General features: G+C 38.6%; 1 protein-coding gene across 3 annotated transcripts in view; it reads left to right on the top strand.

The window, feature by feature from the left end:
• The window catches only part of FRS2 (fibroblast growth factor receptor substrate 2), a 109,549-nt gene that overhangs the window by 47,009 nt on the left and 38,329 nt on the right, over positions 1-24,211 (top strand). Inside the window, exons 2-4 of one of the 3 annotated variants that reach the window (XM_030820002.1) lie at positions 6,908-7,055; positions 12,657-12,752; positions 13,815-13,857. The gene's annotated coding sequence lies outside the window, so the exon portion shown is untranslated. Of the gene's footprint in view, positions 1-6,907; positions 7,056-12,570; positions 12,753-13,814; positions 13,858-24,211 lie in introns of those variants that run through there. The other 2 variants (XM_030820001.1, XM_030820003.1) reach the window with 2 other exon arrangements.

Raw genomic sequence — 24,211 nt, 5'->3', positions numbered from 1 at the left:
GTATTTTCCCCCCACTCTAAAAATATGTTGTAATATGGCAAATTTATAGGGCTTGTCTTTTTTGCCCTTCTTCTTAGCACTTTTTTCCCTATATTGCATTTATATATAAAATATTAAGCACTTTTTTATGTATAAGGAAGGAGGCACAAGTTAGGGAGGACCACTGAATTCATTTGGCTTGTCTTAACTAAAAGTTTTGTGGATTTCACAAGAAACAGTATTTCACAGCAGTAGTTCAGAGAAAACAGGTATAGCTTGTCTTGAGTGCTTTGAGATATAGATTTATTAAAGACCTCTTCATGAGACGTGAATTCTGCTTCTCAATTTGTTGGAAACTGGTTGAAGACTTTGGCGATTCCTTCTTTCATTGTCTTTTGTACAATTCCCACTTATGAGAAATTACCTTAGAGTTTAGTTGTGGGAAAAATTGTCTCTATATCCTGTACACTGCTGAAAAATATTTAGAGCCTACCAGAACTACTGACAAATGAAGATAGTGTTTTCCTTCTGACAGATAAAGGCAGATTTTTTTTTTTTAATTGTAGCTATTTTTTGGCCAAAGGGCTCACGCCTGTAATCCTAGCACTTTGGGAGGCCGAGGTGGCAGATTGCTTGAGCTCAGGAGTTTGACACCAGCCTGGGCAACATGGTGAAACCCTGTCTCTGTGAAAACATAGAAAAAATATAATTAGCTGGATGTGGTGGCATATGCCTGTAGTCCCAGCTACTTTGGGGGCTGAGGCAAGATTGATCACTTGAAACCAGGAAGTCGAGGCTGCAGTGAGCAGAGATGGCGCCACTGCCCTCCAGCCTAGTTGACAAAGTGAAACCCTGTCTTAAAAAAAAAAAAAAAAAAAACAGTTGTAGGCCAGGCGCAGTGGCTCATGCCTGTAATCCCAGCACTTTGGGAGGCTGAGGCAGGTGGATCACCTGAGGTCTGGAGTTCAAGACTGGCCTGACCAACATGGAGAAACCCCATCTCTACTAAAAATACAAAAGTAGCCGGGTGTCGTGGTGCATGCCTGTAATCCCAGCTACTTGGGAGGCTGAGGCAGGAGAATCGCTCGAACCCGGGAGGCGGATAGTGCCCTTGCACTCCAGCCTTGGCAACAAGAACAAAACTCCGTCTCAAAAAAAAAAAAAAAGTTTTAACTGGTTTTCATTGACTTCTATTTTTGAAGTTATGGATTATTGCCTAGAAAATAAGGGGGCCAAGGTGTGTTTTATACAAATTGCATCCACTTCTGAGGAAGTTAATGGACTGGGTGGCAGTCTCTGGGGCACTCAGATATGAAGATACCATCTTCAAGAAGAGGCTATCAAATACTGAGGTCTTTTGGTATTCACGTATGTCGGTTCCCTGGGATCATATAAAAGGCAAACCTGCTTTAGTACCAAGCTGCTCTTCATAGTGAATATTTTGTGTATTGCATTAAAATTCATGAAAAACAGTAAAATCACAGACTCTGATGACGTTTACATTCGTATGCATCTCTTATGCGTAATGTTGAAGACAGAGAAGAAAACTCACTCTGGAAGTTTTATTTTTTTAAGTTCAGGGATACGTGTGCAAGTTTGTTATATTGGTTAACTTGTGTTACGGGGTTTGTTGTACAGATGATTTCATCATGCAAGTACTAAGCCTAGTACCCAATAGTTATTTTTTTCTGCTTCTCTCCCTCCTCCCACCCTCCACCCTCTGGTAAGCCACAGTGTCTGTTGTTCCCCTCTTTGTGTCCATGTGTACTCATCATTTAGCTCTCACTTATAAGCGAGAACATGGGGTATTTGGTTTTCTGTTCCTGTGTTAGTTTGCTTAGGATAATGGCCTCCAGCTTCACCTTTTGTTTCTGCAAAGGACATGATCTTGTTCTTTTTTATGACAGTTTAGTATTCCATGTTGTATATGTACCACATTTTCATTATCCAGTCTACCATTAAAGGGCATTTAGGTTGATTCTATGTCTTTGCTATTGTGAATAGTGTTGCAGTGATCATATATGTGCGTATGTCTTTATGACAGAACGATTTATATTCCTTTGGGTGTATACCCGGTAATGGGATTGCTGGATTGAATGGTAGTTCTGTTTTTAGCTCTTTGAGGAATCACCACACTGCATTCCACAATGGTTGAGCTAATTTACACTCCCACCAACTGTATATAAGCATTCCCTTTTGTCTGTAACCTTGCCACACGTTATTTCTTGACTTCTTAATAATAGTCATTCTGACTGATGTGAGATGGTATCTCATTGTGGTTTTGATTTGCATTTTTTTAGTGATCAGTGATAATGAGCTTTTTTTCATATGCTTGTTGGCCACATTTATGTCTTCTTTTGAGAAGTGTCGGTACGTGTCCTTTGCCCACTTTTTAATGGGGTTGTTTTTCTCTTGAAAATATGTTTAAGTTCCTTATAGATGCTGGATATTACAGCTTTGTCAGATGCAGAGTTTGCAAATATTTTCTCTCGTTCTGTAGGTTGTCTCTTTTCCTCTATTATTAATTTTTTTTTTTTTTTTTTTGCTGTGCAGAAGCCCTTTAATGTAATTAGATCCCATATGTCAGTTTTTACTTTTGTTGCAATTGCTTTTGGCATCTTCATCATGAAATCTTTGCCAGTTCCTATGTCCAGAATGGTATTGCCTAGGTTGTCTTCCAGGGTTTTTATAGTTTGGGGTTTTATATTTAAGTTTTTAATCCCTCTTGAGTTGATTTTTGTAGATGGTGTCGGAAAGGGATCCAGTTTCAGTCTTCTGCATATGGCTATCCAGTTATCCCAGCACCATTTGTTGATTAGGGAGTCCTTTTCCCATTGTTTGTTTTTGTCAAGTTTGTTGAAGACCAGGTGGTTGTAGTTGTGCGGCCATATTTTTTTGGTTTCTCTTCTGTTCCATTGGTCTGTATGCCCGTTTTTGTACCAGTACCTGCTGTTTGGGTTACTGTAGCCCTATGGTGTAATTTGAAGTCAGGTAGCATGATGGCTCCTGCTTTGTTCTTTTTTCTTAGGATTACATTGGATATTTGGGCTTTTTTTGTGGTGGTTGTTCCGTATAAATTAAAAAAAATTTTTTTCTAGTTCTGTAAAGAATGTCCTTGGTAGTTGATAAATTGCTTTGGGCAGTGTGGCCATTTTAACGATATTGATTCTTCCTATCCATGAGCACGGAATGTTTTCCCATTTGTTTGTGTCATCTCTGATTTCTTTGAGCAGTGTTTTGTAATTCTTGTTGTAGAGCTCTTTTACTCTCCTGGTTAGCTGTATTCCTAGGTATTTTATTTTTTTTGTGGCAATTGTGAACAGGATTGTATTCCTGATTTGGCTCTTAGCATGGCTGTTGGTGTATAGGAATGCTAGTGATTTTAGTACATTGATTTTGTATCCTGAAGCTGCTGAAGTTGTTTATCAGATCTAGGAGCTTTTAGGCTGAGACTAGCGTTTTCTAGATACAGAATTATGTTGTCTGCAAACAAGGATAGTTTGACTTCCTCACCTCCTATTTGAATGCCCTTTATTTCTTTCTCTTGCCCAATTGCTCTGGCCAGGACTTCCAATACTATGTTGAATAGAAGTGGTGGCAAGAGGGCATCCTTGTTTTGTGCTGGTTTTTAAGGGGAATGCTTCCAGCTTTTGCCCATTCAGTATGATGTTGGCTGTGGGTTTGTCATAGATAGCTCTTATTATTTTGAGGTATGTTCCTTCAGTGTCTAGTTTGTTGAGAGTTTTGTTTTTTGTTTTTTTTTTGAGATGGAGTCTTGCTCTTGTGCCCAGGCTGGAGTGCAGTGGCATGATCTTGGGTCACTGCAAGCTCCGCCTCCTTGGTTCACACCATTCTCCTGCCTCAGCCTCCCGAGTAGCTGGGACTACAGGTGCCCACCACCGTGCCTGGCTAATTTTTTGTATTTTTAGTAGAGACGGGGTTTCACTGTATTAGCCAGCATGGTCTCGATCTCCTGACCTTGTGATCCACCCGCCTTGGCCTCCCAAAGTGCTGGGATTATAGGCGTGAGCCACCGCACCCAGCCTTGTTGAGAGTTTTTAACGTGAAGAGGTATTGAATTTTATTGAGAGCCTTTTGTGCATCTATTGAATTGATCATGTGGTTTTTATCTTTAGTTCTGTTTATGTGATGAATCACATTTATTAATTTATGTGTGTTGAACCAAACTTGCATCCCAGGGATAAAGCCTACTTGACTGTAGGGGATTCACTTTTTGGTGTGCTGCTGGATTTGGCTTGCTTGTATTGTGTTGAGGATTTTTGCATCTATGTTTATCAAGGATATTGGCTGAAGTTTTATTTGTGTGTATGTGTGTGTCTCTGCCAGGTTTTGGTATCAGGATGATGCTCACCTCATAGAATGAGTTAAGGAGGAGTCCCTCCTCAGTTTTTTTGGAATAGTTTCAGTACAGATGGTACCAGCTCTTCTTTTATTCATTTCTCCTAGATTTTCTAGTTTGTGTGCATAGAGGTGTTCATAGTACTCTGTGATGGTTATTTTTATATCTGTGGGGCATTGTCTTTGTCATTTCTTGTTGTGTTTATTTGTATCTTCTCTCTTCTTTCATTAGTCTAGCTAGCAGTCTATTAATTTTTTTCAAAAAGCCAACTCCTGGGTGTGTTGATCTTTTGAATGGTTTCTTGTGTCTCAGTCTACTTTGGTTCAGCTCTGATTTTGGTTATTTCTTGTTTTCTGCTAGCTTTGGAGTTGGTTTGCTCTTGCTTCCCTAGTTCTTTTAGTTGTAATTTTAGGTTGTTTATTTAAGGTCTTTCTGACTTTTTTATGTGAGCATTTAGTGCTATAAATTTCCCTCTTCACGCTGCCTTAGCTGTGTCTGAGATTCTGGTTGTATCTTTGCCTTCATTAGTTTCAAATAATTTCTTGACTTCTGCTTTAATTTCATTGTTTACCCAAAAGTTATTAAGGAGCAGGTTAATTTCCATGTAACTAAGGTTTTGAGCAATTTTCTTAGTCTTGAGTTCTATTTTTATTATGTTGTGGTGCAGAAAGGTGGTTGGTATGATTTTGGTTCTTTTGCATTTGCGGAGGATTATGTTCAATTGTGTAGTTGATTTTAGAGTATGTGCCGTTTGGCGATAAGAAGAATGTATACTCTGTTTTAGGGTGGAGAGTTCTGTAGATGCATATCAGGTTCATTTGGTCCAGTGTTGAGTTCAGGTCCTGAATATCTTTGTTAATATTCTTCCTTAAAGGTCTGTCTAATACTGTCAGTGGGGTGTTAAAACCTCACACTTATTGCATGGGAGTCTAAGTCTCTTTGAAGATCTCTTAAGAACTTGCTTTATGAATCTGGGTGCTTCTGTGTTGGGTGTATATATATTTAGGATAGTTAGGTCTTCTTGTTGAATTGAACCTTTTACCATTATGTAATGCCCTTGTCTTTCTTGATCTTTGTTGGTTTAAGGTTTGTTTTGTCTGAAATTAGGATTGCAACCCCTGCTTTTTCTGTTTTCCATTTCCCTGGTAGATTTTTCTCCACTCCTTTGAGTCCATGGGTGTCATTGCGTGTGAGATGGGTCTCTTGAAGACAGCATACCATTGGGTCTTGTTGCTTTATCCAGTTTGCCACTCTGTGCCTTTTAATTGGGGTAGTTAGCCTATTAACATTGCAGGTTAGTATTGATATGTGTGAGTTTGATCCTGTCATCATGATGTTAACTTGTTATGCTGACTTGTTTGTGTGGTTGCTCTGTAGTGTCACTGGTCTGTGTACTTCAGTTTGTTTTAGTAGTGACTGGTAAGGGTCTTTCCTTTCCATATTTAGTACTTCTTTCAGCAGCTCTTGTAAAGCAGGTCTGGTGGTAACAAATTCCTTCAGCATTTGTTTGTCTGAAAATGATCTTATTTCTCCTTCATTTATGAAGCTGGGTTTGGCCGGATATTAAATTCCAGTGCTCCAGGAACACTGGTTACCACACTCCAATGGGCAAGTGCCAGCCAAAGCACTTCATAGGGTGATAGCAGCAGGCTTGGTCCTTGTACTCATTTGCACGTGCCAACAGCAGTGGCAGTGTGGACACGTGTGGACTGTGGCAAGGTGCTAGCCAGCACCAGGGTGCCAGCTTCCATGCAGACATTTGCAGCAGCTGGGCGGCAGCATGGCTGGAGGAGGGCAGGGGGTCCCTGCAAGGAATAGAATGGGGCACTGATGGGGGCAGTCTGCTGTTCTCCATGCTTAGTTTTGGGCAGGCAGGAGTGTCGGCGGCAGGGGCTGGTGGTCTCATTGCTGCCAGTGCTTCTATGACAGTGGTGGTATGGTGGGGGATAGGGGACGGGGGTGCACTCATGGCAGCAGAGGCATGGCAGGGTGCAGACGCCCTGGCTGGGAAGGGAAGGCAAGATTCCTACTGGCACACACAGGTACCTGGGGGCTGCAGTGCATGCAGGTGTGGCCAGGGTGGGACCCTGGGAGAGGCCAGCTGATTGAAGGGTGTTCAGGTCAAACTGGCCCTGTTTCATGGACAAGACTGGCTCTGCAAAGTTCAGATCTGACAGTTTCGCTAGGGCTAAAATCTCCTATGGGAGCAAGTCAATTCTAGGGGAATGGGCATCCCTGGCCGTGTTCCACTACAGAGGCTCCAGCACCAAACCCTCTAGACTTGGCACAGGCTGGAGTTCTGCTACTACCACTTCTCTAAGTAGCTGTCCCTGCCAACTCAAGTGTCCGTGGTGGCGGAGGGGTCTCTTCCTGCTGGGATTCCAGAGGCCCCTGGTGAGAGCAGGTTGTTCCTTGCCTGTTCAACTCACCCCTTCTGCAGGAGAATCATTGGGGGCCAGGAACTAGTCCTGGTGCCTGGTAGCCCTGTGTAGGGTTCCCAGCTTCCTCCCACTTCAGCTGTGCCCTGTTATCTTTCTTCCTTCTGATCTTAATGCCTTCCCTCTGCAGGTTTGCTAGGAGTGCACGAATCTTCCTGATGTCCCAGTCCCTTGGTGGGAGCTGTTTCTCCTGGCTTCATGTAGTCAGCCATCTTGGAGAGTCCTCCACTCTGAAAATTTTTACCTTGATGCTCTAAATCGAATCACAATGTTAAGATGTAATACTAGTTTTTTACTAAAAAAATGCATTTTATGTCATGGCCTGGAATGTGTATAGCATGTTTTTATACAAACCACAAGTATTTAAATATGCATTATTCATACTGTTTGTGAGTATTCAAGAGGAAGGAAGGAAAGGAGAGAAAGATGAGACAAACTGAATATAGAGAGACTGTGTGTGTATGATAAAGTTTCAAGAAACAATACATATCTATATGCTCTGTGATCTGTATTTCCTTAAAATACAAAACAAAACAAGCAAATGCCACAGGTGATAACCCCCAACATTGATTTCAAAACCATGCAGACCATCCCATTATCTTTATATGTTCCTAATTCTAGGTCTGCACATGAAGTCTTTGTTACTGAGAAAGGAACACTAAAATCCTAAGGCTTAAAAAAAAAAAAGTTGTATTGTTTATAATTGGTATCTTGAGAACACGTGTCCTCTCTTTCCTCTCCTTTCATTTCCTTCATCTTTATTAACCATCAGTGCAATGGAGACTGTGAGGGAGATTTTTTTTTTCTTTAGCACCATAAACTCAACCAAGTGGTATGTGTTTTTTTAAAAGAATGTTGTTTTTTGCTGATAATTTCCAGATCACAAATACTTAGAAGACTAGCATATGTATTTAGTACTTTGGGAAACGTTATTTATTTTGATTTTAATTTTATTTTTTGAGATGGAGTTTTGGTCTTGTTGTCCAGGCTAGAGTGCAGTGGTGTAATCTTGACTCACTGCAACTTCTGCCCCCTGGGTTCAAGCAATTCTCCTGCCTCAGCCTCCCAAGTAGCTAGGAGTACAGGCATGCACCACCACACCCGGCTAATTTTGTATTTTTAGTAGAGACAGGTTTCACCATGTTTATCAGCTGGTCTCCAACTCCTGACCTCAGGTGATCTGCCCACCTCGGCCTCCCAAAGTGCTGGGATTACAGGTGTGAGCCATGGTGCCTGACCCATCCTTTGGGAAACTTTAAATTGATCAGTCTGTTTCTCTGTGTAAATAAGTAAGTTGTATTGATGTTTAAATGGCATGTTTTTTAATCATGGGGATAATTTGTTCTAAGGAATTTTCACTTTTTCCAAATAACTTAGGACATTAGTATAATAAGGCTACATTTCCTGGGTAATGTGTCCTGATAAAGAATTACCTTGATTTTCATTTTAAAATACAGTGGGTATATTACTTTTATTGTGTGATAGGCAGTAGTTCAATCTAATAATAACCAAGTAAGCTTACGATTCAGAAAGAAAATATTCCTACACAATATTTTCTCATTAATGACACTTATAAAATCAGATGCTATTGAGTATGAAGAACTAAAGCCAATTAGTGTTATCTGATAATGTCAAGAATGTGTTCCACATGAGAGGATTTTTTAGAAAAAGAAAATTAGGAAAATTAATAAAACTAATAATTTTATTGTAAATTCTAAAAATTACTTTAAAGAAAATTTAACATATACACGTGTATGTATGTAGATAGATGAGAGAGAAAAATATTTCAGATCGTCAGAAAAGTGTAGAAACTTTTTTTTTTTTTTTTTTGAGACGGAGTCTTACTCCGTCACCCATGCTAGAGTGCAGTGGCACCATCTCGGCTCACTGCAACCTCCGCCTCCCAGGTTCAAGTGATTCTGCTGCCTCAGCCTCCTGAGTAGATGGGACTACAGGCGCGTGCCAACACGCCTGGCTAATTTTTTGTATTTTTAGTAGAGACAGGGTTTCACCATGTTATCCAGGATGGCCTCAATCTCCTGAACTCGTGATCCACCCGCCTCGGCCTCCCAAAGTGCTGGGATTACAGGCCTGAGCCACCGCATCCGGCCAGTGCAGAAACTTTCGATGAACACCTGTGTGGCCACCCCATCGAACCCTGACATTTTTTCCCTGACTTTTCTCAAGTGTATGGAATAACAATCAGTCATTTAAAGGTGATTTGAAAACCAATTATTGTGCTTTGCTCCGGCCAGCTTATTTTTACTCAATTCTTTTAGACCTGAGTGTGGCACATTCTTTGGATTCACCCCTTAATGCCCTTAATAATCCCCTAATGCCACAGGTTTACTGTTAATGTATAGCAGTGAATCCTCTTCATTTGTCCTCTTGTCTGAAGCAAGAATGGAGCAAAGTTGTTTTTTTTTTTAATAATTTTTTTTTTTAAAGAGACAAGGTCTAGGTACATCATGCAAGCGGGACTCTAACTCGTGGGCTCAAAGAATCCTCCTGCCTCAGCCTCCCAAGTAACTGGGATTCTTGTTGCGGGTCACCATGCCTGGCTTTAAGCAAATTTTTACATAAACAGTCTGGATTTACATGTTATTCCTTTGGCACGAATATGGGATTTGTCATTAATAACTGTATTCCAGTTTACTGCAGATTATAATATGAACAAGACAAACTGGGATTTGGAATCCTGAGGCTATCTCTGATTTAGACAAGTTAGGTAACCACTGTGTGCTTTAACCTTTTTGATTGGGAAATTCTGAGAATTAACTAATGTAAATATGGGGCACATAGAAGTTGCTCAATAAAAGTTTTTAATATTACTAGCTTTCAAGTGGTTGAACTTGCTAAAAGTCTGATTTCTAAATGAGTGGGAGCATTTCGGTACAAAAATATTCAAGGGTTCTCTCCAACTTTCCAAACAAAGCAGATTTGAACATTAAATTTCATCATCCAACTTTTGGAACCCCTGCTAATTGTTTTCATTGTACTTTTGGTTTATTTTTATACCTAAGGTCTGATAGGCACATAACAAATGCTTTATGTACCTTAAAGTAAGTGAAAATAGATTGTTCAGATGAAAGGTATGTGGATAAGTCAGTTCTGCAGCAATTCTAGAGAACTCTTGCCAGAACTGTATCTTTGTTTTGGTTTTCAGAGACTGTTAAATGTGATCACTGAGTCAGACTTGCTGTTTTCTCTGTCCCCTGGCTATCTCTCTTAAGACCCTGAAGTTTGCCAGCCATAGAATGTTTAAAAGGCAGAGGAGGGCTTAGCCTAGGGGGAGTTTGTTTATGTAAAGAAAAAATAATTAAGTTTAAACATCCTACCATGTCATAGCTAGTTTAGTCATGTTAAGAGTTAGTGAGTTCTTTTGATTCTTTCCTGGTGGTCTTGATACCTAAAGGTAACAGATAAATTTGAAGCAGTTAAACTTCCTGAGATTACCTAGAACCATATGGTAATCCCAAACAGAAATCCCTAACGAAGTGGGAGGAAAGGGAATGCCATTTATTTTGCTGGTTTTTGTTTTTTAATGGTACTCTTTTAATTCAAATCTTCTACCACTCTGTTCTAGAGTTATGGTACAGATGATTTAAAAACAAAACAGTTTAAAAAAACCACACTGTGATAGGTACATCTTCATTATTGCTTTGAAGTCTTTTAAAAGGAACAGTGTAGCTCTACAGATGTTTAGACACAAAGAAGCATCTAAAAATTGATATGTTTGAAGATTACCATCTCCCAAATTCATAATTTACTATTCCTTACAAATTCTTTGCCAGATAAGGAAAACTAAGACAGCTATTTTGGGCTTGCCCAGGACACTAGGGCAGATTTCTTTGATGAGATGACTTATAAAAACAAAGTCCTAAAGGAAGACGAGAAATAAGCCAGAGAGAGAGAGAGAGAGAGATATTTTGTTACTGGCAGAGGGAAAAACAAGTCCCGAGACCCTGAAGTGAGAAGGTGCTTGATAAGTTTAAGGAAAGGAAAGAGGCTGGTATGGCTTGAATGGGATGAATAAGGGAGACAGTGGTAGATGAGGTCAGAGAGATGGGGTGGGGGATAGCAGATCATGGTCTTTATGGGCCTTTGTAAGGAGTTTGGCTTTTAGACTACTGAGCTGGACTCAATTGGAGGATTTGATTGGAAGAATGACATGATCTGACTTTCTTTTGAAAATGGCTAATCTCACTGACTTGTTGAGGTGAGCAAGAGAGAGGCTGGGAGATCAGACAGGGAACTATTATACTAATGTGTATGCAAAATATTGTGGCATGGTAGTAAGAGTGGAAGTGGTAATAATATGAATATCTTTTGAAACTGGAGCTCTTAGGATGAACACTACATGGGTAGTGACATTTTAAAATACTAGAAGGTAGGCTGGGCATGGTGGCTCATTCCTGTAATCCCAGCACTTTGGGAAGCTGAGGCAGGTGGATCACTTGAAGCCAGAAATTTCAGACCAGCCTGGCGAACATGGTGAAACCTTGTCTCTACTAAAAATACAAAAATTAGCCAGACATGGTGGCATGTGCCTGTAATCCCAGCTACTCAGGAGGCTGACAGGAGAATCGCTTGAACTTGGGAGGCAGAGGTTGCAGTGAGCCGAGATTACGTCACAACACTCCAGCCTAGGCGACAGAGTGAGACCCTGTCTCAAAAATAAATAAATAAGTAAATAGTACTGGAAGGTTAAATATTTCATCAATTTAAGTTTAAAAAATTCATCTGTTTATTAATCATTTCAGTAAATCCCTATGAACGCTTATAGCATGGAATTCATTGTTTTAGGTGCTTGAAAAATACCCATAGGCGGGGTGTGGCAGCTCACGCCTGTAATTCCAGCACTTTGGGAGGCTGAGGTGGGCGGATCACCTGAGGTCAGGAGTTCAAGACCAGCCTGACCAACATGGTGAATCCCTGTCTCTACTAAAAATACAAAAATTAGCCAGGCATGGTAGAGTGCGCCTATAGTCCCAACTGCTAGGCAGGCAGTTGGATTGCTTGAACGTGGGAGGCAGTGGTTGCAGTGAGCTGTGATCTCGTCACTGCACTCCAGCTTGGGCAACAGAGTGAGACTCCGTCTCAAAAGAAAAAAAACAACAAGCAGTAAATAAAAACAAAAACCCCTTCTGTGGTTTACTTTCTAGTTATAGGGGGAAAGTTGACAATAAACAAAAATAATAATTGCTTGTAACAATTAATGATAATTGTTTATAATAAATAAGCAATTTGTTGTATTCAGAATGTACTATATTAGGGCTCCCATATATTTTTTTTTTTTTCCAATCTGTAAATGGCACTCAGGAGTTGCAAGGTCCCACTGGGTGACAGGAATTGAGGACTAAAGAGTTCTGGTCCTGTGGGGCAAATAGCCAGTTTTCTATCTCTCCCACCTCAGTCTCAGCTCTGTTAATAATGTTTTTTATGAGAAGGTTGCTCAAGAAGTGCTTTGAGGCTGGGCATGGTGTCTCACACCTGTAATCCCAGCACTTTGGGAGGTTGAGGTGGGAGGATTGCTTGAGTGCAGGAGTTCAAGACTAGCCTGGGCAATGTAGTGAGACCCTGTCTCTGCAAATAATAATTTAAAAAATTGGCTGGCCATGGTGGCATGCACCTGTGGTCCCAGCTACTCAGAAGGCTGAGGTGGGAGGATCGCCTGAGCCCATGAGATTGAGGCTGCAGTGAGGTGTGATGGTGCCACTGTGCTTCAGCCTGAGTGACAGAATGAGACCCTGTCTCAAAGGGGAAAAAAGTGCTTTGAGAGTTCTTTCTGGTCACTACAATTTAGATAATTATCCTTAAAGAGTTTTGTTATAATATATTCAAGAGTAACATTCTTAATAACTTAACCTATATTTTAGAAATGACCATTAAGAAGTAGATGCCCAGATGCAAAAGTGATGAAACAGTCCATTTGTCATAAAGTAAGATGCAGCTGTGGCGTGTCAACCAGCTTGGTAAGTGTGGTCAAATCTTTTTTTTTTTTTTTTTTTAACTTCATAGTTATCTACTTTGAAAATCATTTAATTAAAAAATATGGTAGACAGGCTGGGCATGGTGGCTCATACCTGTAATCCCAACACTTTGGGAGGCCGAGGCAGGTGAATCACCTGAGGTCAGGAATTCAAGACCAGCCTGGCCAACATGGTGAAACCCTGTCTCTACTAAAAATATAAAAATCAGCCAGGGATGTTGCCACGCACCTGTAATTTCAGCTACTTGGGAGGCTGAGGCACAAGAATTGCTTGAACCCGGGAGATGGAGGCTGCAGTGAGCTGAGATTGCGCCACTGCACTCCAGCCTGGGCAACAGAGTGAGACACTGTCTCAAAAAAAAAAAAAAAAAAAAAGGTAGACATTAAAGTTACCTTGTATTTTTGGTTTTACTTTGTAGTACAAATTCTACCATACAGCTCTAAGAAGTGTATTTCTGTGGTGTATCTTACAGCATAATTTTGATCATTATGCTTCTTGCATATTTTTAAAAATTAAATTTGTTTCATATGTTTCTTCCTAGGATTAAAAGTATACCTTCAGTATGGGGTTTCTTATTGGAGTGGTGAAAATATTCTGGAATTAGATGATGTGGTCATGGTTACAAAACTTTGTGAATATGTTAAAAAAAAAAACACTGTTCAAAGAAATGCTTTTTACCTTATGTGAATTACACCGAAAAAAAAAAAAAAGTACCCTTCAGAACATCAAGTCTTAGAAAGAGTAAAATCTATTTGACTTAACAGCTGTTTTAGAATATAAAAATTACCACATATCATCAGGCACCTAGCAAAATGACTTGATATTTAGTGGATAGAATAAGTATTTTTGTAATAAAAGTAATAAATTTTGTTTTTTTATAACACATACTTTTGTTATTAGAGACCAACTGTCTCTCAAGCTTTCATAATATCAAATGTCATAGCATAATATTCTGAAAGTACTCTGTTAGCATTTTGTAATTTTTCATTTTTAATAGACTCTCTTGAAACTAACATTTCCACTTTCTACCTGAAATTTTTTTAGGAACAAAATTGTATCTGTTTTTCTCAGAAGAGAATTCCACAAGGTAAGAAATTGTAAATATAGTAATAAAACTAATATTGTTGAGTAAGGCTTAATTGCTCTTGATTTTTAAAAATTTGTTTCAGTGTATTTATTTAATATCTTTTCTTTATTATAGGATTCTCACTAATTTATTAGCTACTGTTTTACTATGTCAGAATTTGCTAGCAAGACACAGATCATCTTGTCTGAATTTAGGATGAAAGGGTATGATAAAAGTAGTCACCTTTAAAATTCAAATACTGCTTCTCATGGTCAGAGCTTATTGAGTGGGTTTATCCTTTTTAGTAAAAAAGTTCTTCCATTGGGGCTCATTTATCTTTTACTCAGTGGACATTGCCTACGTGACTTGGAGGAGTAGAGGGTTCATAGAAGCTCTCTTAGGGGCTGGCAGATTTGTTTGTCTGTCTGGTAAGGGTTGCATCCTCCAGAGGGGAGGAATGCCATGTCCTCGCATGGCAGAAGGTGGAGGGCAAGCAAAACTAATGCTGAGCAAAGCTTCTTTTATAAAGGCCTTAATTAGGTCATGAGGAAGGAGCCCTCATTACCTAGTCACCCCCTAAAGGTCCCATCTCTTAATACTGTCACATTGGCCATTAAATTTCAGCATCTGAATTTTGGAAGGGACACATTCAAACTATAGCAGGAAGGGAATTCACACACCTGCTGAAAGTGAAGCCAAGATTAAGGCTTTTTAAAAGAAGTATTAATTTATATATCAGCACTTAAGTATTTATAAGATCTTTGGTGGGAAGACCAGAAAGTACTGAAGTTGATATTGACTTGTTATTCTATTCATTGTTGAATATTCCCGCCATCCCTTTTAAAAACTAAGAGAATTATACATCAGGTGACATAGTCCCTTTCTCCAATTTCTTTAATTTTGAGTCTTTTGTATGGCGTAGTAATTTTATTATTCTTACTTTGAAATGTTACCACACTGCATAAATAGAATAGATAGTGTTCTCATTTTACAAATGAGGAAACCAGTAGTAGGATTGGCTTTAGGTTCTTTTACTAATCTTATACTGCCAAAGTATCAGCCAATACTTTCCTATGTATAAAAGGTATAATTACTAGGATAGTCTTAACTTGAAAGAAGTTGTTTCTAACCAGGAAGAACCTCATAGCCTGAGAAGTTTAAAAAACACACATATACAGACAAAAATATAGGCACTGAATACTGTAGGCCATAGTCAAAGGAACATTTATTAATATGGAATTGGTCCACCTCTGTTATATAGAAAAGTATTTCATAAGTATTTCCAATTTAGAATGAATGCCATAAATTTAAGTTGTCTAGATTTTTTTTTTGAGATGGCGTTTTGCTCTTGTTGCCCAGGCTGGAGTGCAATGGCACGATCTCGGCTCACCACAGCCTCCGCCTCCTGGGTTCAAGTGATTTTCCCGCCTCAGCCTCCTGAGTAGCTGGGATTACAGGCATGCACCACTATGCCTGGCTAGTTTTGTATTTTTAGTAGAGACGGGGTTTCTCCATGTTGGTCAGGCTGGTCTCGAACTCCTGACCTCAGGTGATCCACCTGCCTTGGCCTCCCAAAGTGTTGGGATTACAGGTGTGAGCCACCGTGCCTGGCCATATTTCTGGTTTTGAGCATGCCTGTTTACTTAAAGGTTATGTGTCTAGTTTTGATGGTGGGAAATTAGAATTTCATCGAGGGGATGAAATGAGCAATTTGATCTTGTGTTTTTCAGAATATAGTATTCCCCTCCCCACCAAATTATTTGTTTGTAGTGTGAAAATCAGGTATACTGGATTATAAACCAGTGTCTTCCGTACCAAATGGCTTAATTTGGTTCAGACACTGCTTTATTGTTAGAGGCAGAGATTTAGATTGTTTTTGAGGAATCTAGTGCCATTCTAGGTCATTTTAAGTCTGAAGGGTCTTCAGATATATAATAGTAACCACTTGGCTTACACCTAGCTTACATTTAAGCCTGTGGAAAGACTGAGAGAGATTTCACATGTAGGTGGTGGAATACGGAAATGCAGATTGATAGTCTACTTGGTGTTATGGGACTTTGAAGTTTAGCAGTGTTTTTGTTGTTCAAAAATACACTATGATATTAAAAAGAGGTGGGTCTTCTGACCCTGATTTCTTATTGTGTATTAGGGCTTCAGGTGTTAACAGTTCATTTTAGCTGAGGTTGAACATAATACACAAAAATGTGGATCATTGTATAGTTTATAAAAGAACAGTTATTTTAGATACCTTTTTGTTTCATGTTCCACTCTTAGAATTCCTTACTAGCTGGCTTGATTTTATTTTTTCAGCTACGTGCTTTTAGATTAAAAAACAAAAAAACAAAATTCAGAATAGGTTGAAACTCAACACAAATTGCTGCCACGTAACAAAAGTGCTGATCAAGTTAAATCAACCCCTGTAATGTGTATTGAAAGGAAAACCTCTCCTCTCTCCCCCAATTTGAAGAACAAGCATTTTCCCTGCCAAGAAGTACTGACTTTAAATGGACCAGCTGTCCATATTAGGAGTACAGGGTTGCTAAGGTGACCATGGCTGTTTGGAGAAGAATGCAGCTGAGAGGGCAAGTTCTCGATGTGTGAGCTGAGGGAAGGAATGTGGTGTGATTATGCATCATTCCTCCTAATCACATGCTCACAAAGTGCTGTGTGGGCAGCATGTAGAAACTACAAATCTGAGTGCTGGAGCTTGTGTGTGGTTAAAAGCATTTTGTTTTCATGTAAGCCACAGGCTTACAGTTTAGATGAAAAAGATCTGCCTTGTATGTATGTGTGTGTTTGGGGTTAAAGTTGGGGACGGTGCTTTGATGGTAGATGAAATGGCAATGAATTTATTTTGCTTGATAGATACATATTTTTATTGTTTTTTAAATCATTTATCTTGGAATAAATGTCATCTTTCCAACTGATCCTTTTCAGTCATATATACAGTATTAATAGTCCCAAGTAAATAATGTATTCCTTGTAATTGTGTATTTCTTTGGCACTGTAATTTCAGAATGATTTGGAAATTCCTAAAAATGTGTTGTCTACTTGTTCCATTTCTTCTTTTTAAAAAACTGAGTGTTTTTTCCTCAAGGCATCCAAAGATGGGTTCTGGGCGTATCTGACAAATAAGTAGCCAGTTTGGTAAAAATAATGATTCGAGGACAGTGAGAATGGTCAAACTAACATCCCATTTACCTGAGATGCTGTTAAGATTTTACTGTGGGCACCATTACTAATACTTGAAATGAGATCTAGATATAGGCATTGATGTAGATACTTAAATGCGTTATTTTTGTTTTTTTATCCTTTTTTGTTAATCCCTACAGTGATGTGTTGATCTTAAATGAGGGCATAAATGTGATGTATTTAAGATGTGAATTAGTTTGAACAGTGGCAGCCCTGTATTACATGAGCATCATATTATTTTTCATAATCAGATAGTCTCTTTGCTTTGAAATGATTGCTGTTTAAGTGATTAATTTCTAAAATATGGAGGGAAATGAAAGGATTAAAATAATTTGACCTCTTGGGCTCAAGCAATCCTCCCACCTAGAATATGGCTAATTTTTATAAATGTTCCATGTGTATTTAGAAAGAATGCAACTTTTTCAGTTATTAAGTACAGTGTTATATTTATGTGTAAGAACTTGATAATTGTTCTCTTCATATCTTCTCTATCTTGGTTTTGTTTTGGATTCAGGTTTAGTTTTATTTGGGGACTGATTTATGAGTTTCTGTAGTAAGAAAGACATGGTAATTAATGTCTCTCACCATGGCTATGGGTTTGTCAGTTTCTCCTTATAGATGTGTTAATTTTTGCTTTATTTATTTTGAATGTATGCTATTAAGTACATTAATAATAAGCCAAAATAATGAAACAATTTAGAATTAGAATTGTTTTATCTTTTTGTTGAATTGAATTTTTATTATTATGAAAGGGCCCTCTATTTAAACACACTTTTAGCCTTACAGTTTTTTTTTTAATTGTTATTATTGCTGTTTTCTTGGATTAATATAGCTAGTGTAGTTTTCTTTTGGTTACTGTAGTATTTTCATTCTTTTTTTTTGAGACGAAGTCTCACTCTGTCGCCCAAGCTGGAGTGTAGTGGTGCGATCTCAGCTCACTGCAACCTCCATCTCCTGGGTTCAAGGAATTCTCGTGCCTCAACCTTCTGAGTAGCTGGGATTACATGTGCGCACCACCATGCCTGGCTAATTTCCGTTTTTTGAGTAGAGATGGGGTTTCCCATGTTGGCCAGGCCAGTCTCGAATTCCTGACCTCAGGGAGGCCCACCTCAGCCTCCCAAAGTGCTGGGATTACGGGCGTGAGCCACCGCACCCGGACAGTATTTTCATTCTTTAGTTTTTCATGTATTTTGGTTGGAGTTTTGTAAATAGAATAAGGTTGAGTTTTATTTTTGTTCTGAATGACAATCTTTATGTTTTAACTGGAGAATTTTAGTCAATTGTGTTGCCGATAGATTTAGTTTTTTTTTTTTTAATTTTTTTTTTTCTTTTTTGAGACGATCTCACTCTGTTGCCCAGGCTGGAGTGCAGTGGCACGATCTTCTAGCCTCAGTCTGCTGGGCTCAACGATCCTCCCACCTCAGCCTCTCAAGTAGCTGAGACCACAGGCATGCGCTACTGTGCTGGGCTGATTTTTTAATTTTTTAGAGATGTTATCCCACTATGTTGCTTAAGTTGGTCTTGAATTCCTGGACTCAAGTGTTCCTCCTGCCTCAGCCTCCCAAAGTGTTGGAATTACAGATGTAAGCCACCATGCCCAGCTCTGATTTACATATATTTCTGTCCCCTTCTGTGGTTTTTCTATTTATCCAATTCTTCATCTCCTTCTTGCCAGTTTTTTGTGTTGAGTTAGACATATATATTTGTCTCTTTCCATCTCCTCTCCATACCTTGCATGCATGTATACTTGTTTATAATTAATATATTATTTATTCTTTTAGTGGTTGCTCTGTCTATTTTAACATGCTTTTCTTAGGAAAGTCCAAATTAATCAGTATCTTTAACCTATTCCTGAATAATGTAGTAACTTAGCATGCTCTGGTTGTCCTCCTCCCAACCTGTAACACTGTTGTCTGTTATCTTAGTTTTGGCATATTCTTCTTATGCATACATACAGAATTTTAGACAAATTACTGTTTTAGGTAGTAAATCTTTGTTTAAATTTATTTACCTAATTACTGTTTTCTTGGCTCATTGTTCCTTTTTGGATCTGAGACCTTTCTTCTATGATAATTTTTTTTCTACCTGAAGTACGTTCTTCAGAATTTCCTTTAGTGAAGATCCTTTGGTGAAAAAGACACTTTTTTCTTTGTTTAAAGATGTCTTTATTTCATCTTCATTCTTGAAAGGTAGTTTCTCTGTGTGTAGAATTCTGTTTTCTCATCATATTGAAGACATTATTCCAGTACTTTGACTGCCAGTATTGCTGTTGAGAAGTCTTAATTGCCCTTCCTTTGTAAGTAATCACCCTTTTATTTGGCTGTCTTAAGCCTTTTTTTTCCTTCCCATTTAGTGTTTTGCAGTTTGGTATAATGTATTGAGGCGTTATTTTTTTCATTCCATCATTTTATTTTTTTGTAATCCCACTTGGGATTCTTTGGGCTTCCTGGATCTGAGGATAATAATAATGTCTTTGAATAATTGTGGAAAATTCTTAATCATTATCTCTTTGAATAATGCCTCTTATTTTCTCCTTCTATAACTCTAATTAGACATATAGTCTATTTTTCATGTTACTTATGCCTTTTCATCCTATTTCATCTCCACAAACTCATTTAAGAGCTGGCTTATACTTATAAATTCTTGCAAGAGATTTTCTTCTTTATACCAGCATCAAGATCAAGGAGGCAAGTTTACTTGCCGTCATATTCTACAAGGTAGGTTTACTGCTCATTCATTTGTACTTTGTGGATTTGGGGATTTGCAACTGTATGCGAGGCAGTCTTAATCTATATAATCTGTCTCCTGCAGTCTGCAGTTTTCTAAGCAGCATTATGAAATTACCTCAAAGTCAAGAGCCACCTTTCGTAGCTTTTTACATTTGTGCCAAAGTAGGAAAACATTTAATAATAAAATTAAAAAAAAACCATATATATATATATATATATATATATAAAGCATTGCAGATTCCAACAGTAGAGCCAGTCTGGACATCTAACGTACCATGTTGCTAGAAATAGAATTCCTAGATCCATTTCAAACAACATACAACTTACGTAAGGTTTGTATGAGAAACATAATACAGAATTCTAATGAGCAGTCTCCCATTAACAAAAAGAGGCCCTGGCCTTAAGTTTGGTAAATTCATGCCTTTTTATATGTCTAAGCTAAAATAAAATGTTTAAGGTAAGGGGTGTGTGTGGGGGTGGTATGTGTGTTTTAATTTCCTGCCTTATCCAACTAACTTCATGTCCATTTGAATTAAGGTGGATTCTACTGAACTTCCTCTTTTATTCCTGACATTATACATTTGCCACCTTTTCCTCTTTGCAACAAAAATGGCATGTGTTAAGTTTATATTTTTTAAAATTTAGGTTCCCTTATATTATTCAGATGCATTATTTTCAAAACACATTCATAAAAAGTGAAAATACCCTATCTATAATTGTATTAATCTTTCAACTTCATAGTCTTAGTATATTCTCCATGAGTTTATTTCTATATTTTGTTATGCAAATTCTCCACAAAATAATATAAAATTTAGTTACACAGAGGCCCTCCTAGATGCAATGACACCCCGGTAGCAAGAGCACACCAAGAACCCAAATCTTGGTTTCTAATGCAAGTTGATTATCCTTATCCTTATCCTAAATGCTTGGGATCAGATGTGTTTTGGATTTCAAGGTTTTTGTTTTGTTTTGTTTTGTTTTGTTTTGTTTTGTTTTGTTTTGTTTTGAGGCAGAGTCTCACTCTGTTGCCCAGGCTGGAGTGCAGTGGCACAATCTCAGCTCACTGCAACCTGTGCCTCCTGGGTTCAAGTGATTCTCCTGCCTCAGCCTCTCAAGTAGCTGGGTTTACAGGCACGCATCACCATGCCTGGCTAATTTTTTGTATTTTTAGTAGAGATGGGGGTTTCACCATGCTGGCCAGGCTGGTCTTGAACTCCGGGCCTCTTGATCTGCCCACCTTGGCCTCCCAAAGTGCTGGGATTATAGGCGTGAGCACCATGCCCAGTTGGATTTCAGGGGTTTTTTGGATTTCAAAGTATTTGCATATATATAATGAGATATCTTGGGGATGGGACTCAAGTCTAAACATAAAATTTATGTTTCATATATGCCTTTACACATAGCCTGAAGGTGATTTATACAATATTTTAAATAATTTTGTGCACGCATCATGTGAGGTCACGTGTGAAATTTTCCACTTGTGGTGTCATGTTGGTGCTCAAAAATTCTCAGAGTTTTCCAATTAGGGATGCTAAATCTGTACCCTTCTCCTTTAAAAAGGACCAGGGTTCCTTGGAGAAATGGCTCAATCTAGGACTAGGGCAAGAAATAGACAAGATCCACTTTGGGAGGCTGAGGTGGGCAAATCACGAGGTCAGGAGTTCGAGACCAGCCTGGCCAACATGGTGAAACCCCGTCTCTACTAAAAATACAAAAAATTAGCTGGGCAGGGTGGTGGGCGCCTGTAATCCCAGTTACTCGGGAGGCTGAGGCAGGAGAATCACTTGAACCCAGGAGGTGGAGGTTGCAGTGAGCCGAGATTGTGTCACTGCACTCCAGCCTGGGCGACAGTGCGAGACTCCATCTCAAAAAAATAAAAATAAACACCGGGCGTGGTGGCTCACGCCTATAATCCCAGCACTATGGGAGGCCGAGGCGGGTGGATCATGAGGTCAGGAGATCAAGACCGTCCTGGCTAACACAGTGAAACCCTGTCTCTACTAAAAATACAAAAAATTAGCTGGGCGTGGTGGCGCACGCCTATAGTCCCAGCTACTAGGGAGGCTGAGGCAGGAGAATGACGTGAACCCAGTTGGCAGAGCTTGCAGTGAGCCGAGATGGCTCCACTGCACTCTAGCCTGGACGGCAGAGTGAGACTCCGTCTCAAAAAAAATGAATAAAATTTTAAAAAATTTAAAAAATAAAAAAATAGACAAGATCAGCTTAGAACATCTTGTAGTGCCAAAAAAAAAAAAAAAGTAAAGAAGGGCTTTAACAAAAAACCCACAAAATGGGACTATGTCAAAGGGGCATAGGAGTCACCTAAAAGAGCTAACAGTGATCAAAGTTGGAATAATTTGAACAAGAATATAAGTAAAGTATAAAGTAGTGTTGAATTATAACTCAGAGTATAAAATAAATATTCACGGGCTGATAGTGGTATGAATAAATGATGGAATAAATCAATAAATGATTGAATAAATAAGTAAATGGAGAAGAGACAAAACTATACAGAAGAACTCCAAATAATGTATGTCAATACTCCACTTTCATCATGGTGAAACACAACTCCCTAATCCTTAAGTGTGGGCTGTGCATGCCTTCCTTCCAAGAAGTACAGAAGAGTTTGGGGAGAAGTAACTTCACAGTGGAGAAACCTGACAGCCAGGTAGGTTGTCAGGGGTAACATCAACAGTGGTAAGTCATGTTGATAGTGTGTTTCAAGGGCTATGATGTGATAAAAATGGCACTTTATCTCTGTAATCCTCCTCCCCAAATCCCATACTCCCAGTCTAATTATGAGAAAAGCATCAAATTCCAAGAGAGGAGAGGCATTCTACAAAATACTTCACCAGTGCTCCTGAAAATGGTCAGGATTATCAAAAACAAGAAAAATCTGAAAAACCATTACTGCCAAGAGGATCCTTAAGAGACATGATGACTAAATGTAATGAAGTTTGTTTTTTAAAAAAACCACAAAACTGAGTCCTCAAGAATTTTTTTAAACCTAGAAGTCGTGTACTTTGCAACTTTTATTAGATTTTAGATCACATCCCACTCTCGAATGCGTATTTCCCCTGGAGCAACCCACGTTTTAAAAAATTTAGTAAAGGACGATACCAGATAACTAGTTCTTACAAACAGGCCCAACATTTATTATGTTGCATTTGCTGCCGTCTGAAGGCCTACTCACACAAATGGTAGAAAGTTGTGTTTATTAAAATCTTAACTTCTTTAATATTTCAAATTTTTAAACTTCAGGGTAAACAAAATTCTTATGAAAATACTGACACTATACCTTAGAATGTATAATTTAACTGAAGGAAGTGTGTGTATGTGTGTGTGTTTGGCCTACTCTGTAAAAATAAAGAATATAGCATTAATATTATTAGGCCCAGTTAGTCTATTCTAGTATAGTTACTGGTACAAAAGTAACACTGGGCCAGGTGCAGTGGCTCACACCTATAATCCTAGTACTTTAGGAAGCTGAGGCAGGTGGATCACTTGAGCCTGGGAGTTTGAGACCAGCCTGGCAACATGGCGAAACTCCTTCACTATTAAAAATACAAAAATTAGCCAGGTGCGGTGGCACATGTCTGTAGTCCCAGCTACTCAGGAGACTGAGGCAGGACGATCACTTGAGCCCTGGAGGTGGAGGTTGCAGTGAGCTGAGATTGCACCACTGCACGCCAGCCTGGGCGACAGGGTGAGACCCTGTCTCAAAAAAAAAAAAAAAAATTAACACTGTATTATTGTAATTCAGGGGAAGTAGTTTTGATATAAATCTAATAACTTTATGTAAAAAGTCTTCTTATTCTTTGATGTAATTCTAACATATTTTTTATAATTTAAAGAGAGATACTGGTTTCAAATAAGTTATTTCTCCATTTTCAGAATAATTTTTCCTCACATACTCGAAAGATGATTTTATTATCTTTTTATTATTAAAGCAGATATTATCAGGGCCATGTATTAAGAGCATTTATTGCCTCTAAAACCAGATATAAGTGGCGGGGGGTGTGTTCTGAATATTTTTCTTTACTGACAGACGTACTTAGTGTAACAAACATATTAATTTGCAGCATTCTAATTAAAAAGTGAAAATGTGCATGCTGTCAGACCCAATCTTAAACAGGTCCAGCCTTATCAACTAGAGGAATTTAAAACCTTACTTTATGATGCCTTTATCTTTGATTTATAGTTGGTCGTTCGTATCCATAAGTTCCACACCTGCAAATTCAATCAGCCACAGATTGAAATTATTTGAAATAGAAAGCAGTATAAAAACTATTACAAAATACAGCATAACAACTATTTAGATAGCATTTGTATTGTAAGTAATCAAGAGGTTATTTAAAGTATGCAGGAAAAAAGTATAAAGAAGAAAAAAGACTAGCTCTAAAATTCTTTATTTTTTCAAACAGATTTTTGAATGAATCAGGGTATGTAAAGAA

Source organism: Nomascus leucogenys, chromosome 10 (assembly GCF_006542625.1).
Source record: "Nomascus leucogenys isolate Asia chromosome 10, Asia_NLE_v1, whole genome shotgun sequence".
Taxonomy (NCBI): Eukaryota; Metazoa; Chordata; class Mammalia; order Primates; family Hylobatidae; genus Nomascus; species Nomascus leucogenys.
This window is presented reverse-complemented; position numbering and strand designations above follow the sequence as displayed.